A 13334-nucleotide genomic window follows, 5' to 3' on the forward strand; every position below is an offset into this window, starting at 1 on the left:
TATATATATATATATATATATATATATATATATATATATATATATAGCAGTTAGGTATCATCCATGATATAATGCAGCAAAAAAAATAGGGTCTCTCTGAGCAAGTTAGGCATCTTGTCACCGTCCAGCTGCTGTAGAACTAGAAGTCCCAGCATTCTACAACCATTAGGGAGCTACAGGCTGTGCGAAGCTGCTCTGCCACAGGGCAATGTGGGAGACCATTAGAGGGTGCAGGGTGATAGTTTAGGCCGAGTCTCACCCTAGGGTGATGTGTCAGATGCAGAACACCCCAGTGTCCCTCCCATGTTACACAGAGAATTCCTGGTGTGCGCCTGGGAACCGGTCGTTAAATCTGGCGGATAATTCTCGGCACCTCCTCCTCCTGTCACTCAGCCATAATCCTGACTACAACTGGGCACAATGCGACCTTCACTCATAGGATGGTTCCTGCCCCCAAGTGGGTGCAAAAAACTGAGGCTCAACCTCTAAATCACTGTACCCCGATTCATCCCCTGGAGGAATTACACGGAGAACAGAATGGGGTGCACCAAGGTGCAGATATAAACATCAGCACCGGAAAGAGGGGTCAGTCCGTGTCTTCTGTATACCCCCACTGCACACTGCCATGCTGGGATATACAGGGTTATACCTCTCACAGGAAATCCTGTCACCTTCATTTATTAAAGTATAATTCATCCTCAAATATTGACAAGAAAATCACCCGGCAGAGAATCCAGGGAACACCCGGGTATATATAATACAGACACATATCAGTGACTATTACTGCTCTGGACAATCCAGGGACATTTGGCTTAAAAAGTGCATCATGAAAACCTGTCCTGTCACCAGTCTGACAAGGCCCGAGTCCGACAGTTATATGTGTCAGTAAGTGAAAGCCTGAAACCTGGAAATAAAAGTACTAACTGCACCGCTCAGACCCCCGGTTCAGTGATACGTGAACCCCCCCCCCCCCTGCCCCTCCAATCAGTGATACCCCCCCCCCCAGAATCAGTGATTGATCAAACATGGCCGCTGTCACTTCTCCCATGTCTCAGAACACACAAAACACACTTCTACCCGTGCAAATCAATGTCACACTTACACAACACACAGAGACTAGGACGGAGCCTGGATGGGAGTAACCTGTACTTATACGTATTATACGGAGGGAATGCATGAAGAGGGCCTGGCAGGATTTCAGGATCTCCCTTTTATCGGCTATTAACTTACAATACAATTATATTAACAGAATCACAAATGAAACAGATTACTGAGATCTACAAAATCACCAACACCTTCACTAGCACGATAGATAGATAGATAGATAGATAGATAGATAGATAGATAGATAGATAGATAGATAGATAGATACTGTAGACAGACAGACAGACAGACAATGTGATAGATAGATAGATAGATAGATAGATAGATAGATAGATAGATAGACAGACAGACAGACAGACAGACAGACAGACAGACAGACAGACAATGTGATAGATATAGATAGATAGATAGATAGATAGATAGATAGATAGATAGAAAGATAGATAGATAGATACTGTAGACAGACAGACAGACAATGTGATAGATATAGATAGATAGATAGATAGATGTAAAAAGCACAACACAGAGACAATATGAGATACCCTGTTCAGAAGAGCTTACAATCTAAATAAGACGCAGCTTGTGTATGCAGTCAGATACCTGTGCCAGGTGTAACACCGCTTGGAGAGAGATAAAGTGGATGGAGGTAAAGTACCATCCAATCAGCTCCTGTCATGTTGCAGGCTGTGTTTGAGAAGTGACAAGCAGAGCTGGTTGGCTGGTTCTTTACCTCTCTCCACGGCTTAGTACATAGAAGAGTCTGTACTTGTGGGAGAAGTACTGGCAGGACCCCGCGCCCAGCGCCAGTCCCTCTTCTCCGCCTGGGGCAGCGGATATGAGAGCGCACAGCGCAGAGTACCCTGTAATCCTGTCTGGTTATACTCAGTCTGGCTCTATGGCGGTGTGACACAGACACACAGATGAATGGGAGCAGCGCACTAATGTAACAAGACACAACTGTGGATGCGGGAAAAGTTACACACAAGTAGTGGAAGTGCTGGGGGGGTCTCCTGGGACAGTGCTCGGGTCCTACCTTGGCAGGTGGTGGGGAGCGGTCTCTCTGCAGCTGAGTCTGTCTCTTCCTGGGTCTCACTCCCTATCAGACTCCCTCAGGAAGAGAAGCGTAAACCCCACCCAGAGCCAGTGACTAGTCAGAGCCTGGCAGGCTGCTCTGTTTATTCACCAGCAGTAACTGCAGGGAGCTGTCAGATAAAGAGACATTCCTGAGGCTGACCCAGCCCTGCACTCTCCTCCCCCACTGCACTCTCACCCTGTGCATCTGCCTGTCTCTCCCCACACACACTGTGTGCAACCTGCATTACCTTCCCCTCACTGTGTGCAACCTGCGTTATCTTCTCACTGTGTGCAAATTCCCCTCACACCCACTGCGTGCAACCTGCACTCTCACCCTATGCATCTGCCTGTCTCTCCCCACACCTCACTGCCATCTTCCCTCACACTCACTGCGTGCAACCTGCATTATCTTCCCCTCACTGTGTGTGACCTGCACTCTCCTCCCCCACTGCACTCTCACCCTGTGCATCTGCCTGTCTCTCCCCACACCTCACTGCCATCTCCCCTCACACCCACTGCGTGCAGCCTGCATTATCTTCCCCTCACTGTGTGCAAATTCCCCTCACACCCACTGTGTGCCACCTGCATTATCTTCCCATCACACCCACTGCGTGCAACCTGCATTATCTTCCCCTCACTGTGTGCGCATTCTCCTCACACCTACTGTGTGCAACCTGCGTTATCTTCCCCTCACTGTGTGTGCATATTCCCCTCACACCTCACTGTGTGCAACCTGCACTCTCCTCCCCCACTGTACTCTCACCCTGTGCATCTGTCTGTCTCTCCCAACACCTCACTGCCATCTTCCCTCACACCCACTGCGTGCAACCTGCATTATATTCCCCTAATTGTGTGCAAATTCCCCTCACTGTGTGCGACCTGCATTATATTCCCCTCACTGTGTGCAAATTCCCCTCACACCCAGTGTGCAACCTGCATTATAGTCTCCTCACTGTGTGCTAATTCCTCTCACACCTCACTGCGTGCAACCTGCATTATCTTCCCCTCACTGTGTGCAAATTCCCCTCACGCCTCACTGTGTGCTACCTGCATTATCTTCCCCTCACTGTGTGCGCGCTGCATTATCTTCCTCTCACTGTGTGCGCGCTGCATTATCTTCCCCTCACTATGGGCGCATTCCCCTCACACCTCACTGTGTGCAACCTGCATTATCTTCCCCTCAATGTGTGCGCATTCCCCTCACACCTCACTGTGTGCAACCTGCATTATCTTCCCCTCACTGTGTGCGCATTCCCCTCACACCTCACTGTGTGCGACCTGCATTATCTTCCTCTCACTGTGTGCAAATTCCCCTCACACCCACAGTGTGTAACCTGCATTATCGTCTCCTCACTGTGTGCTAATTCCCCTCATACCTCACTGCATGTCTCTCCCCACACCTCACTGCCATCTTCCCTCACACCCACTGCGTGCAACCTGCATTATCTTCCCCTCACTGTGTGCAAATTCCACTCACACCCACTGTGTGCAACCTGCATTATCTTCCTCTCACTGTGTGCAAATTCCCCTCACACCCACTGTGTGCAACCTGCATTATCTTCCCCTCACTGTGTGCGCATTCCCCTCACACCTCACTGTGTGCGCCCTGCATTATCTTCCCCTGACTGTGCGCATTCCCGTCACACCCACTGTGTGCAACCTGCATTATCTTCCCCTCACTGTGTGCGCATTCCCCTCACACCTCACTGTGTGCGCCCTGCATTATCTTCCCCTCACTGTGCGCATTCCCCTCACACCCACTGTGTGCAACCTGCATTATCTTCCCCTCACTGTGTGCGCATTCCCCTCACACCTCACTGTGTGCGCCCTGCATTATCTTCCCCTAACTGTGCGCATTCCCCTCACACCTCACTGTGTGCAACCTGCATTATCTTCTCCTCACTGTGTGCGCATTCCCCTCACACCTCACTGTGTGCAGCCTGCATTATCTTCCCCTCACTGTGTGCAAATTCCCCTCACACCCACTGTGTGCCACCTGCATTATCTTCCCCTCACACCCACTGCGTGCAACCTGCATTATCTTCCCCTCACTGTGTGCGCATTCCCCTCACACCTCACTGTGTGCGCCCTGCATTATCTTCCCCTAACTGTGCGCATTCCCCTCACACCTCACTGTGTGCAACCTGCATTATCTTCCCCTCACTGTGTGCGCATTCCCCTCACACCTCACTGTGTGCAGCCTGCATTATCTTCCCCTCACTGTGTGCAAATTCCCCTCACACCCACTGTGTGCCACCTGCATTATCTTCCCCTCACACCCACTGCGTGCAACCTGCATTATCTTCCCCTCACTGTGTGCGCATTCTCCTCACACCTACTGTGTGCAACCTGCGTTATCTTCCCCTCACTGTGTGTGCATATTCCCCTCACACCTCACTGTGTGCAACCTGCACTCTCCTCCCCCACTGTACTCTCACCCTGTGCATCTGTCTGTCTCTCCCAACACCTCACTGCCATCTTCCCTCACACCCACTGCGTGCAACCTGCATTATATTCCCCTAATTGTGTGCAAATTCCCCTCACTGTGTGCGACCTGCATTATATTCCCCTCACTGTGTGCAAATTCCCCTCACACCCAGTGTGCAACCTGCATTATAGTCTCCTCACTGTGTGCTAATTCCTCTCACACCTCACTGCGTGCAACCTGCATTATCTTCCCCTCACTGTGTGCAAATTCCCCTCACGCCTCACTGTGTGCTACCTGCATTATCTTCCCCTCACTGTGTGCGCGCTGCATTATCTTCCTCTCACTGTGTGCGCGCTGCATTATCTTCCCCTCACTATGTGCGCATTCCCCTCACACCTCACTGTGTGCAACCTGCATTATCTTCCCCTCAATGTGTGCGCATTCCCCTCACACCTCACTGTGTGCAACCAGCATTATCTTCCCCTCACTGTGTGCGCATTCCCCTCACACCTCTCTGTGTGCGCCCTGCATTATCTTCCCCTGAATGTGCGCATTCCCGTCACACCCACTGTGTGCAACCTGCATTATCTTCCCCTCACTGTGTGCGCATTCCCCTCACAACTCACTGTGTGCGCCCTGCATTATCTTCCCCTCACTGTGCGCACATTCCCCTCACACCTCACTGTGTGCGACCTGCATTATCTTCCTCTCACTGTGTGCAAATTCCCCTCACACCCACAGTGTGTAACCTGCATTATCGTCTCCTCACTGTGTGCTAATTCCCCTCATACCTCACTGCATGTCTCTCCCCACACCTCACTGCCATCTTCCCTCACACCCACTGCGTGCAACCTGCATTATCTTCCCCTCACTGTGTGCAAATTCCACTCACACCCACTGTGTGCAACCTGCATTATCTTCCTCTCACTGTGTGCAAATTCCCCTCACACCCACTGTGTGCAACCTGCATTATCTTCCCCTCACTGTGTGCGCATTCCCCTCACACCCACTGTGTGCAACCTGCATTATCTTCCCCTCACTGTGTGCGCATTCCCCTCACACCTCACTGTGTGCGCCCTGCATTATCTTCCCCTGACTGCGCATTCCCGTCACACCCACTGTGTGCAACCTGCATTATCTTCCCCTCACTGTGTGCGCATTCCCCTCACACCTCACTGTGTGCGCCCTGCATTATCTTCCCCTCACTGTGTGCATTCCCCTCACACCCACTGTGTGCAACCTGCATTATCTTCCCCTCACTGTGTGCGCATTCCCCTCACACCTCACTGTGTGCGCCCTGCATTATCTTCCCCTAACTGTGCGCATTCCCCTCACACCTCACTGTGTGCAACCTGCATTATCTTCCCCTCACTGTGTGCAACCTGCATTATCTTCCCCTCACTGTGTGCAACCTGCACTCTCCTCCCCCACTGCACTCTCACCCTGTGCATCTGCCTGTCTCTCCCCACACCTCACTGCCATCTCCCCTCACACCCACTGCGTGCAACCTGCATTATCTTCCTTTCACTGTGTGCACATTCCCCTCACTGGGTGCAACCTGCATTATCTTCCCCTCACTGTGTGCAACCTGCATTATCTTCCCCTCACTGTGTGCAACCTGCACTCTCCTCCCCCACTGCACTCTCACCCTGTGCATCTGCCTGTCTCTCCCCACACCTCACTGCCATCTCCCCTCACACCCACTGCGTGCAACCTGCATTATCTTCCTCTCACTGTGTGCACATTCCCCTCACTGGGTGCAACCTGCATTATCTTCCCCTCACTGTGTGCGACCTGCATTATCTTCCCCTCACTGTGTGCGACCTGCACTCTCCTCCCCCACTGCACTCTCACCCTATGCATCTGCCTGTCTCTCCCCACACCTCACTGCCATCTCCCCTCACACCCACTGCGTGCAACCTGCATTATCTTCCTCTCACTGTGTGCGCATTCCCCCTCACTGGGTGCAACCTGCATTATCTTCCCCTCACTGTGTGCAACCTGCACTCTCCTCCCCCACTCCACTCTCACCCTGTGCATCTGCCTGTCTCTCCCCACACACACTGTGTGCAACCTGCATTACCTTCCCCTCACTGTGTGCAACCTGCGTTATCTTCTCACTGTGTGCAAATTCCCCTCACACCCACTGCGTGCAACCTGCACTCTCACCCTATGCATCTGCCTGTCTCTCCCCACACCTCACTGCCATCTTCCCTCACACTCACTGCGTGCAACCTGCATTATCTTCCCCTCACTGTGTGTGACCTGCACTCTCCTCCCCCACTGCACTCTCACCCTGTGCATCTGCCTGTCTCTCCCCACACCTCACTGCCATCTCCCCTCACACCCACTGCGTGCAGCCTGCATTATCTTCCCCTCACTGTGTGCAAATTCCCCTCACACCCACTGTGTGCCACCTGCATTATCTTCCCCTCACACCCACTGCGTGCAACCTGCATTATCTTCCCCTCACTGTGTGCGCATTCTCCTCACACCTACTGTGTGCAACCTGCGTTATCTTCCCCTCACTGTGTGTGCATATTCCCCTCACACCTCACTGTGTGCAACCTGCACTCTCCTCCCCCACTGTACTCTCACCCTGTGCATCTGTCTGTCTCTCCCAACACCTCACTGCCATCTTCCCTCACACCCACTGCGTGCAACCTGCATTATATTCCCCTAATTGTGTGCAAATTCCCCTCACTGTGTGCGACCTGCATTATATTCCCCTCACTGTGTGCAAATTCCCCTCACACCCAGTGTGCAACCTGCATTATAGTCTCCTCACTGTGTGCTAATTCCTCTCACACCTCACTGCGTGCAACCTGCATTATCTTCCCCTCACTGTGTGCAAATTCCCCTCACGCCTCACTGTGTGCTACCTGCATTATCTTCCCCTCACTGTGTGCGCGCTGCATTATCTTCCTCTCACTGTGTGCGCGCTGCATTATCTTCCCCTCACTATGGGCGCATTCCCCTCACACCTCACTGTGTGCAACCTGCATTATCTTCCCCTCAATGTGTGCGCATTCCCCTCACACCTCACTGTGTGCAACCTGCATTATCTTCCCCTCACTGTGTGCGCATTCCCCTCACACCTCACTGTGTGCAACCTGCATTACCTTCCCCTCACTGTGTGCACATTCCCCTCACACCTCACTGTGTGCGACCTGCATTATCTTCCTCTCACTGTGTGCAAATTCCCCTCACACCGACAGTGTGTAACCTGCATTATCGTCTCCTCACTGTGTGCTAATTCCCCTCATACCTCACTGCATGTCTCTCCCCACACCTCACTGCCATCTTCCCTCACACCCACTGCGTGCAACCTGCATTATCTTCCCCTCACTGTGTGCAAATTCCACTCACACCCACTGTGTGCAACCTGCATTATCTTCCTCTCACTGTGTGCAAATTCCCCTCACACCCACTGTGTGCAACCTGCATTATCTTCCCCTCACTGTGTGCGCATTCCCCTCACACCTCACTGTGTGCGCCCTGCATTATCTTCCCCTGACTGCGCATTCCCGTCACACCCACTGTGTGCAACCTGCATTATCTTCCCCTCACTGTGTGCGCATTCCCCTCACACCTCACTGTGTGCGCCCTGCATTATCTTCCCCTCACTGTGCGCATTCCCCTCACACCCACTGTGTGCAACCTGCATTATCTTCCCCTCACTGGGTGCGCATTCCCCTCACACCTCACTGTGTGCGCCCTGCATTATCTTCCCCTAACTGTGCGCATTCCCCTCACACCTCACTGTGTGCAACCTGCATTATCTTCCCCTCACTGTGTGCAACCTGCATTATCTTCCCCTCACTGTGTGCAACCTGCACTCTCCTCCCCCACTGCACTCTCACCCTGTGCATCTGCCTGTCTCTCCCCACACCTCATTGCCATCTCCCCTCACACCCACTGCGTGCAACCTGCATTATCTTCCTTTCACTGTGTGCACATTCCCCTCACTGGGTGCAACCTGCATTATCTTCCCCTCACTGTGTGCAACCTGCATTATCTTCCCCTCACTGTGTGCAACCTGCATTATCTTCCCCTAACTGTGTGCAAATTCCACTCACACCCACTGTGTGCAACCTGCATTATCTTCCTCTCACTGTGTGCAAATTCCCCTCACACCCACTGTGTGCAACCTGCATTATCTTCCCCTCACTGTGTGCGCATTCCCCTCACACCTCACTGTGTGCGCCCTGCATTATCTTCCCGACTGTGCGCATTCCCGTCACACCCACTGTGTGCAACCTGCATTATCTTCCCCTCACTGTGTGCGCATTCCCCTCACACCTCACTGTGTGCGCCCTGCATTATCTTCCCCTCACTGTGTGCAAATTCCCCTCACACCCACTGTGTGCCACCTGCATTATCTTCCCCTCACACCCACTGCGTGCAACCTGCATTATCTTCCCCTCACTGTGTGCGCATTCCCCTCACACCTCACTGTGTGTGCCCTGCATTATCTTCCCCTAACTGTGTGCATTCCCCTCACACCTCACTGTGTGCAACCTGCATTATCTTCCCCTCACTGTGTGCGCATTCCCCTCACACCTCACTGTGTGCAGCCTGCATTATCTTCCCCTCACTGTGTGCAAATTCCCCTCACACCCACTGTGTGCCACCTGCATTATCTTCCCCTCACACCCACTGCGTGCAACCTGCATTATCTTCCCCTCACTGTGTGCGCATTCTCCTCACACCTACTGTGTGCAACCTGCGTTATCTTCCCCTCACTGTGTGTGCATATTTCCCTCACACCTCACTGTGTGCAACCTGCACTCTCCTCCCCCACTGTACTCTCACCCTGTGCATCTGTCTGTCTCTCCCAACACCTCACTGCCATCTTCCCTCACACCCACTGCGTGCAACCTGCATTATATTCCCCTAATTGTGTGCAAATTCCCCTCACTGTGTGCGACCTGCATTATATTCCCCTCACTGTGTGCAAATTCCCCTCACACCCAGTGTGCAACCTGCATTATAGTCTCCTCACTGTGTGCTAATTCCTCTCACACCTCACTGCGTGCAACCTGCATTATCTTCCCCTCACTGTGTGCAAATTCCCCTCACGCCTCACTGTGTGCTACCTGCATTATCTTCCCCTCACTGTGTGCGCGCTGCATTATCTTCCTCTCACTGTGTGCGCGCTGCATTATCTTCCCCTCACTATGTGCGCATTCCCCTCACACCTCACTGTGTGCAACCTGCATTATCTTCCCCTCAATGTGTGCGCATTCCCCTCACACCTCACTGTGTGCAACCAGCATTATCTTCCCCTCACTGTGTGCGCATTCCCTCACACCTCACTGTGTGCAACCTGCATTACCTTCCCCTCACTGTGTGCACATTCCCCTCACACCTTACTGTGTGCGACCTGCATTATCTTCCCCTCACTGTGTGCAAATTCCCCTCACACCCACAGTGTGCAACCTGCATTATCGTCTCCTCACTGTGTGCTAATTCCCCTCAGACCTCACTGCATTTCTCTCCCCACACCTCACTGCCATCTTCCCTCACACCCACTGCGTGCAACCTGCATTATCTTCCCCTCACTGTGTGCAAATTCCAATCACACAGTGTGCAACCTGCATTATCTCCCCCTCACTGTGTGCAAATTCCACTCACACCCACTGTGTGCAACCTGCATTATCTTCCTCTCACTGTGTGCAAATTCCCCTCACACCCACTGTGTGCAACCTGCATTATCTTCCCCTCACTGTGTGCGCATTCCCCTCACACCTCACTGTGTGCGCCCTGCATTATCTTCCCCTGACTGCGCATTCCCGTCACACCCACTGTGTGCAACCTGCATTATCTTCTCCTCACTGTGTGCGCATTCCCCTCACACCTCACTGTGTGCAGCCTGCATTATCTTCCCCTCACTGTGTGCAAATTCCCCTCACACCCACTGTGTGCCACCTGCATTATCTTCCCCTCACACCCACTGCGTGCAACCTGCATTATCTTCCCCTCACTGTGTGCGCATTCCCCTCACACCTCACTGTGTGCGCCCTGCATTAACTTCCCCTCACTGTGTGCGCATTCCCCTCACACCTCACTGTGTGCAACCTGCATTACCTTCCCCTCACTGTGTGCACATTCCCCTCACACCTCACTGTGTGCGACCTGCATTATCTTCCCCTCACTGTGTGCAAATTCCCCTCACACCCACAGTGTGCAACCTGCATTATCGTCTCCTCACTGTGTGCTAATTCCCCTCATACCTCACTGCATGTCTCTCCCCACACCTCACTGCCATCTTCCCTCACACCCACTACGTGCAACCTGCATTATATTCCCCTCACTGTGTGCAACCTGCATTATAGTCTCCTCACTGTGTGCTAATTCCTCTCACACCTCACTGCGTGCAACCTGCATTATCTTCCCCTCACTGTGTGCAAATTCCCCTCACTCCTCACTGTGTGCTACCTGCATTATCTTCCCCTCACTGTGTGCGCGCTGCATTATCTTCCTCTCACTGTGTGCGCGCTGCATTATCTTCCCCTCACTATGTGCGCATTCCCCTCACACCTCACTGTGTGCAACCTGCATTATCTTCCCCTCACTGTGTGTGCATTCCCCTCAGACCTCACTGTGTGCGACCTGCATTATCTTCCCCTCACTGTGTGCAAATTGCCCTCACACCCAGTGTGCAACCTGCATTATCGTCTCCTCACTGTGTGCTAATTCCCCTCACACCTCACTGAATTTCTCTCCCCACACCTCACTGCCATCTTCCCTCACACCCACTACGTGCAACCTGCATTATCTTCCCCTCACTGTGTTAAAATTACCCTCACACCCACTGTGTGCAACCTGCATTATCGTCTTCTCACTGTGTGCTAATTCCCATCACACCTCACTGCCATCTTCCCTCACACCCAGTGCGTGCAACCTGCATTATCTTCCCCTCGCTGTGTGCAAATTCCAATCACACCCACTGTGTGCGCCCTGCATTATCTTCCCCTCACTGTGTGCAAATTCCCCTCACACCCACTGTGTGCAACCTGCATTATCTTCTCCCCTCACTGTGTGCGCATTCCCCTCACACCTCACTGTGTGCGCCCTGCATTATCTTCCCCTAACTGCGCATTCCCCTCACACCTCACTGTGTGCAACCTGCATTATCTTCCCCTCACTGTGTGCGCATTCCCCTCACACCTCACTGTGTGCAACCTGCATTACCTTCCCCTCACTGTGTGCACATTCCCCTCACACCTCACTGTGTGCGACCTGCATTATCTTCCCCTCACTGTGTGCAAATTCCCCTCACACCCACAGTGTGCAACCTGCATTATCGTCTCCTCACTGTGTGCTAACTCCCCTCACACCTCACTGCATGTCTCTCCCCACACCTCACTGCCATCTTCCCTCACACCCACTACGTGCAACCTGCATTATATCCCCCTCACTGTGTGCAACCTGCATTATTTTTCCCTCACTGTGTGCAAATTCCCTTCACACCTCACTGTGTGCGACCTGCATTATATTCCCCTCACTGTGTGCAAATTCCCCTCACACCCACAGTGTGCAACCTGCATTATCTTCCCCTCACTGTGTGCACATTCCCCTCACACCTCTCTGTGTGCGCGCCGCATTATCTTCAACCTCACTATGTGTGTGCATTCCCCGCACACTCAATGTGTGCGACCTACATTATCTTCCCCTCACTGTGTGCACATTCCCCTCACACCTCACTGTGTGCCACCTGCATTATCTTCCCCTCACTGTTTGCATCCTGCATTATCCTCCCCTTACTGTGTGCACATTCCCCTCACACCTCGCTGTGTGCGCGCACTGCATTATCTTCCCCTCACTATGTGTGTGCATTCCCCTCACATCCACTGTTTGAGACCTACATTATCTTCCCCTCACTGTGTGCAACCTCCATTATCTTGCCCTCACACCAATGGGACCTACAGTACCCCGCCAGGACTGCTCACCTGGGTGCATGTCTCCTCCCTGAACCTCAGCCAGCTCTCAGGGAAAGGGCAGCCTCATTTTGAATCCAAGATGGCTGCTGTGAAACTGCTCTGCATGGAAACACGCCAGCTGTATTTGTAAAGTGGTCTGTGAACAAAATCACCACAGGGCTCAGGAGAGCTGCAGAAGTGTGTCTATACCAGCTGCATGCATGCTGAGCAATGGCTGCAGAGGCACTTCCTGTATGACCAACACTTCCTGTGTGACAAAGTGAATGGCAACCATGCAACTTCCTCCATCCAGATACGGCCGGGATGCACCTCAAACTGGCCGGCTCTCCCCTATTCCCTGAAAGTCTAGCAATCTCCCTGACTGCACCCTGCCGCCATTACGTAGCAGGTTTGTCCAGTCCATACTTGCCTACCCTCCCGGAATGGCCGGGAGGCTCCCGAAAATCGGGTGACCCTCCCGGCCCCCCGGAAAGGTGGGCAAGCCTCCCGCTTTCCCCCTCGGCCGCCCGCAGCAGAGAACAAGTGGGCGGCCCGATGGGGTCCGATGACGCAATTCGCGCTGAATCGCGTCATCGTAGCTCCGCCCCCCACTATGCAGCGCCTCGTTTCTCAGCACAGCACAGCGGGGGGTGGAGTCACGATGACGCGACCCTGATGAAACGCCCCCGGACCGCCCATCCTGCTGCCGGCCACGCCTCCGTACCGCCCGTCCTGCTGCCGGCAACGCCCCCATACACCTACAACGCTGCCTCCTCCCGGAGGAGGAGGCAGCAAAGTAGGTA

The 13334-nt window shown here is 53.0% G+C and overlaps 1 protein-coding gene across 2 annotated transcripts in view; it reads right to left on the reverse strand.

Moving 5' to 3' along the window:
- FAM83H (family with sequence similarity 83 member H) overlaps window positions 1-12760 on the reverse strand; it is a 108287-nt gene extending 95527 nt beyond the window's left edge. Inside the window, exon 1 of one of the 2 annotated variants that reach the window (XM_063921097.1) lies at window positions 12562-12760. The gene's annotated coding sequence lies outside the window, so the exon portion shown is untranslated. Of the gene's footprint in view, window positions 1-2137; window positions 3357-12561 lie in introns of those variants that run through there. The other variant, XM_063921096.1, reaches the window with a different exon arrangement.
- Window positions 12761-13334: the final 574 nt, after the last annotated feature.

The sequence above is a fragment of the Pseudophryne corroboree genome, chromosome 5 (assembly GCF_028390025.1).
Source record: "Pseudophryne corroboree isolate aPseCor3 chromosome 5, aPseCor3.hap2, whole genome shotgun sequence".
Taxonomy (NCBI): Eukaryota; Metazoa; Chordata; class Amphibia; order Anura; family Myobatrachidae; genus Pseudophryne; species Pseudophryne corroboree.